Below are 6,000 nucleotides of genomic sequence, written 5' to 3' on the forward strand. Positions count from 1 at the left end.
ATGCACTGTTACGTCATAAACGATGTAGTCATTATTACGTTTGCCATATTAATGTAGTTTTACTAGTTTTTAGCAGGGAGTTGAACCGTTTGACTTTTCCGGTTCCGGTTCGGTTCGGGTTCAAGGATTTTTTCGGAATCCGGTTCAGTTCCGGTTTCGGTTCGGTGTAATTTAAAAGTTCCGGTTCAGCTCCGGTTCGAACATCGTTATTTCAAAACCGGTCCATAAAGTTCCGGTTCAGATACAATATAATTTGCGTTAAATCTCAAAATGTGGGTCGATTAATGTAGAGAATAATCTTTGAATTGTAAGTCATTTAATCTAAGTTCCGTGACTTATTAAAAAACAGCAACTCAATATTGAAATATCTAAAAAAAATTTTATTCAACATTCATATTTTTTTCATAAAATTTCGAACATTGCGTAACTTGACTCGGTAAAATAGAAGTTGTGACGTCATGCAGGAGCGAACCGCTTTTATTTACAGGTTCGGGTTCGGTTAAGGTTCAGGTACTTTTAAATTATTCGGTTCAGTTCCGGTTCGGCTCCTTAAAATCTTATGAAAACCAGTTCAGGTTCGGTTACGGTTCAGAAAAAATTGACCCAAAACCGGTTCATAAAGTTCCGGTTCGGTTCCGGTTCGACTCCCTGGTTTTTAGTCATTTTGCTTTTGCTCTCCGAATGGTTTTTGAGTTTGTTTTATTTTTATTAGTACGATACCGTTTTTGTGGTTGTTAGAAAAACGTGACTCGAAAATATTGTGCCTCACCATCTAAAGGAACCTCACCGCACGTCACTGAAAACGAACAATAAAGCAGTGGTCGGCAAACTTTTTTTGTTGCGGCCCAAACTACACTTTTCAAAGCTGTTGAAGGCCCACTACGTAAAACCACTACGAAAACAGTGGCGGATTTAGGATATTTATTTTTAAGGTGGAGTATTACACGACGCCTTGATGGGCAAAACACTGCCACGCCATAATGCAAAACATATACGCGCAAAAGCGCGAAAAATTTTGCGTTTGCATACATTTAAATGTGGCAAAAAACATAGTTCGACAGGTAGGCTACTCAGGACCACATTTGGCACGTAGGTCTGAACCACGCTGCGACAATATAAAAATTTTAAAACAGCATGTATTTTTAAAACAAAGTGCAATCAATGTACGACTATCACGCGGCCCACAACTACATAATAACACTAAGCTTATTGAAAAGTAACTCGCGGCCCACCAACAATGGCACTGCGGCCCACAGTTTGCCGACCACTGCTATATAGAGTATATACCGGTCATGTTCAAATGGTGAATCGCGATCCGGTTCCGGATCTTTTCAACGTTTTGTGCGGATCTTCTAATGTAGCCTTGAAAAAAATAAAATACTTACTTTTGACTATTTAAATTGTGGTGTTGCGGTTTTGGCAAAAGGAAATCGAATTTACAGAAAGCTTTATTGTTGCACTGCTGTTAACGACTAACCGTTTTGTAAATTTGTAAGGAATTTTGGCAGCTCACTAAGAACAGTTACCTCCATTAATTTCCATTAGTCTCGCATTAGGTGCATGCTAAATTATTATTTGTCCTAAAATGTCCGAATTTCACACCAAATGTCCTAATCCTAAACCAAGCATCTGACCACTCTGTTTGCGCCAACACTTTACTGCCTCCTTAAATGGTATTAAACACGCTTTTAAGTGAAAAAAAGATCCGAGGTTCGCCTGATTAAAAGTTGTTCTAACATTTTAATAACACATTTCTCAGATAACATTTTGTGCGGCCCACAAAGACTTTTCTGAGTTTGGTGTTGGCCCGCGACTAAAAAAAGGTTGCCGACCCTGGTCCAAACCAACTCATCATTTTTCTCACTGAAACAATCTTGGTGCTGTAGCACACTTCACTTTTGACTTTTACAAAGTTATCAATATGTTGTAGGGTACATTTACATAAATAAAGCACCATAAAAATTAAAGCGTGACCAATATGTTTACTATTCGTATTTGGTGGATCATCATGTTGTCAGGTTTGACTGTGGTGGATCATGGCAGAAATCATTTGAACACCCCTGGTATATACAGTCATATAAGATTAGGAAAATATTTCGCATTATGTAGGTAAAATATGCAAAAAATTCAGTTTGAGGGCGTTCCCCCCAAGGATAGACCCTGCTATGCACAAATATAGCTTCCGTTTTGCGAACGAGTAAATTTCGTAAAGCTTAAGGCCTTTTAGCTCTATCTAACCCAGGGGTTCTTAAACTTTTTTCCCCGCGGACCCCTAAAATTTGTTTGGCGCGTGGACCATGGTAGGCAAAACAATTTCAAAAATAGCGTCATAAATTTACGTCACAATATAAATAGACTTCGTAAATCTGCTAATTTCTGTCCAAAAATGTGAAAGTGAAATGGAGTCGTAATACAATTCATTGCAAAACCGTTTTATTTTTAATTAAACTGTTTTCTTTAAAAAATTTATTACTTTTTAAATATACACTAATATTTCAATTGGGCGACCATGGACCCCCTAAAACTAGTTCACGGACCACCAAGGGGTCCATGGTCTCCAGTTTAATAACCCCTGATCTAACCTGAAAGTGACGTCAAGTGACTTTTCAAAAAGATAAATAGGCCAGTAAACAAGGTGAAAAAAATGGAATAAATTGCAACAGAAGGTTTTTTGTTGATTCATGACGAGAAAGGTGCCAGGAACTCCCAAAAAAAGGCCCCGAAAATAAAACGTGTCCAACACGTCATAATGACGTCATCCATATTCCTTATAGGATCAAAAATTCAAAGTGCTTCTAAACACTCGAGGTTGGTCTCAAATTAAAGAATATATTGTTAACAAAAAAACAGAGTCGAACCGTTTGACTTTTCCGGTTCAGGCTCGGTTCGGGTTCAAGGATTTTTTCGAAATCCAGTTCAGTTCCAGTTTTAGTTTCGAGCAATTTAAAAGTTCCGGTTTAGCTCCGGTTCGACCATCGTTATTTCAAAACCGGTTCAAATAGTTCCGGTTCGGATACAATATAAGTTGCGTAATATATAATGTGTGTCAATAAATGTAGAGATTAATCTTTGAATTGTAAGTCATTTAATCTAAGTTACGTGATGTATTAAAAAAAAAAACAGCAACTCATTATTGAGATATCTGAAAAATAAAAATATCAACGTTGTTTTTAATAAAATTTCGAACATGTCGTAACTTAAATCTGTAAAAAGAGGTTGTGACGTCATGCTGGAGTGAACCGCTTTTGTTTACAGGTTCGGGTTCGGTTAAAATTCATTGTTCTTTTAAATTGTTCAGTTGTCCAGCCCGAACTTTACCACTCCTTCTGAGTTCTGACAACGTGGAAATCATTTTTAAATTTCGTATAAATGTTCGAATGAGTGTTAGCAAGTTGCCTCAGTAGCCTACTTGGCAGTTCCACAACAACTGTATATATTCCGCTACTACACTCCTTGGTCTGCAATAGTCCACATTACACACTTTTACGACATATAAAACCAACAATATTACTACTAACTAAACTATATATATAGCCGTTAATCAGACCGTCTACGTCTACAACCGCAAATTAACTAAGCTTACGTTTTTTTGCACAAAAATGTTAATATTGCATATATCTTTGTTTACGTAAGTCAATAAACGTCATAATAGCACCCTACGTTTAGACACCCAGGACTAGGTAGGCTACATACAATATTCATAAGCTAAATACATATTTCAAAAAAAAAAAATCTGGCTAATTTAACTGAATTAAATGTTTTGGGTCTACAATGGGAGACTATTTACCAAAGCATTTATGTATTACTGTTTCCAAATGTATTGTTAAATTTCAAATTGTCTCGTGGTAATGGAACCGCTGCTTTAAAGTTCACAGTGATGTCATTATGACGTCATATGCTGGTCCAATCGTTTTTGTTTAAATTACTTTTTTGTTTCTTTAAACTTCACCTTTCATATGAGACTAATCTCAAGGTATTAGAACTATTATGAAGTTTTAGCCTATATTGCCATGCTTTTGGTTTTGACGTTATTATTACGTGTTAGACACTATGTTTTTCCGGGGACTTTTTTCGGGAGTTCCGGGGACCTTTCCCAATATGATTTAGCAATAAAACCTTTTGTTGCAATTAGTACTAGGTTCGAACCTTGGAGCATTTCCTGTCTACCGGGGTCCATGCAAAGCAAAAAAAATTAGGGTACCGCGGTAAAAAAAAGTTTAAGAACCCCTAAGTTATTGTGATGTTGTTTTCTAGTAAGTGTATACTGCGAATAATTTTGGTTTTCTTTTTGTACCGCAAGTACCAATTGAGGCAGTAACGTAAGTTTACGAAAATATCAGGTTAATGTTTCTTCATATAGTATCAGACTGTCTAATACCACTTTGACGTAATTAGTGTTGGGAAAACGATGCATATTACTTGAAACACATACTAGATAAATTATTTGGACATAGAGCCTGGAAGCTGTGTAACCATAGAGCACTAATATTAGTGCTCTATGGTGTAACGTTATAAAATTGTTTAAATAAAACGACAAGCTCACATACGAACTGTCACACTCAACATCCTGCAACAGGAACTAATGTATGCCGCAGTTGCCGCAAACAGCTGTAGTGACTTATCTGTATTTCAGCCTAGCGGTATAGCTAAATATGCCCAACAGGATTTCTATTGCATTAAATTGGTTATCCGTTTGTCTTGTGTTCAACGCATTGGCCTCCTGGTCAGGGCAGATCAATCATCCCTTGTATCTTTCTACACCGCTACTCTGCGACCTGCAAATTAACCGTGCAAACAGGGGGCGGCAATAACCAATTGAAGAAATGTTCTTACTGAAATTGGTAGTCATGATCTCACTGGTCTGTGTAACTACATGGTGGGTGTCATTGCTGTTAAATATATTTTTATTTTGAAATGTTTGTCTTTTTTAAAACTCTATTTAACCTACTTGTTTTATGACTTGGTTATCTGACTGGCAAAATAAGGTTGGGAAACACTGGTCCACACTCTAAATCTAAACTAGTGCTCCGCGAGTGGTGTATCGCGAGACCATGCCAGGTGTGCCATTACGTGTCCGGGGGAGTGTTACTTGCACTTTTAAGGGTACTTTTCACAATAATTTGAATTAACGAGAAATGTGCATTAAGGCAGGAATTTTGACCATGTGTAATATTCCAGGTATATCTTTGTGAACTTTCCATAATATTTAAAACTTTTTTACCACTTATGGTACGTTCCGTTGCGGGAAATCAAATATCAAAATAGTTTTTTGACATACTTAACTACCAGGAGTATAAATATACAATAAGTATGTTCAAACTTTGTATTTAATAGGTTATCATAATTTCAGCACACAAAAGGAGGACATTTTTTTGCCGGCAATTAAAACAAAACTAGAATTGTTACAAAAATTAGAAAAACAACAAATCAAATTTGTTTTTCAGATTCAGCCCATGAATATTTTGCGGTTCCCTAACTTTTGCCAAAAAGGAATTGATCATTCTAAAAACGAGATCGTGAACTTGTTTGCACAAAATATATTTGAAATTATATACAACCGGCAAGATGCTCGCGACTGATCCATCTAAGGCTGTCTCTATCTTTGCACCATTGTGACTACATCAAAGAAAAAATGCGTTTAACATTTTCATTATGGGCCATAATGCTGAAGTAAAATCGATTTTTAACAGTTCACTAAACATTTATTTGGTTCTGGGCGCAATGTTTGCAATAACAATCGAGAAGGTAGGGCTGGTAGGGCAATTAGTTGGAAAAAGAAATAAATACAACGTCTCGCCTAAAAGTCTTGTTGAAAGTATAAGCAACTAACTCGAAATGCGAAAAAAGGACATTTGGGCATTTTTGAGCGTCTTAGGAGGACCATTCACTTTTTTTGAGAAAAGAGGACAACTCCCCCTAAAAGAGGACATATGGTAGGCCTAATGTTTAACCATACGCCCGAAACCCATAAAATACTTTGGTAAATAGATTGTTGGAGTT

This window comes from Ascidiella aspersa, chromosome 8 (assembly GCF_963924565.1).
Source record: "Ascidiella aspersa chromosome 8, kaAscAspe10.2, whole genome shotgun sequence".
Classification (NCBI taxonomy): Eukaryota; Metazoa; Chordata; class Ascidiacea; order Phlebobranchia; family Ascidiidae; genus Ascidiella; species Ascidiella aspersa.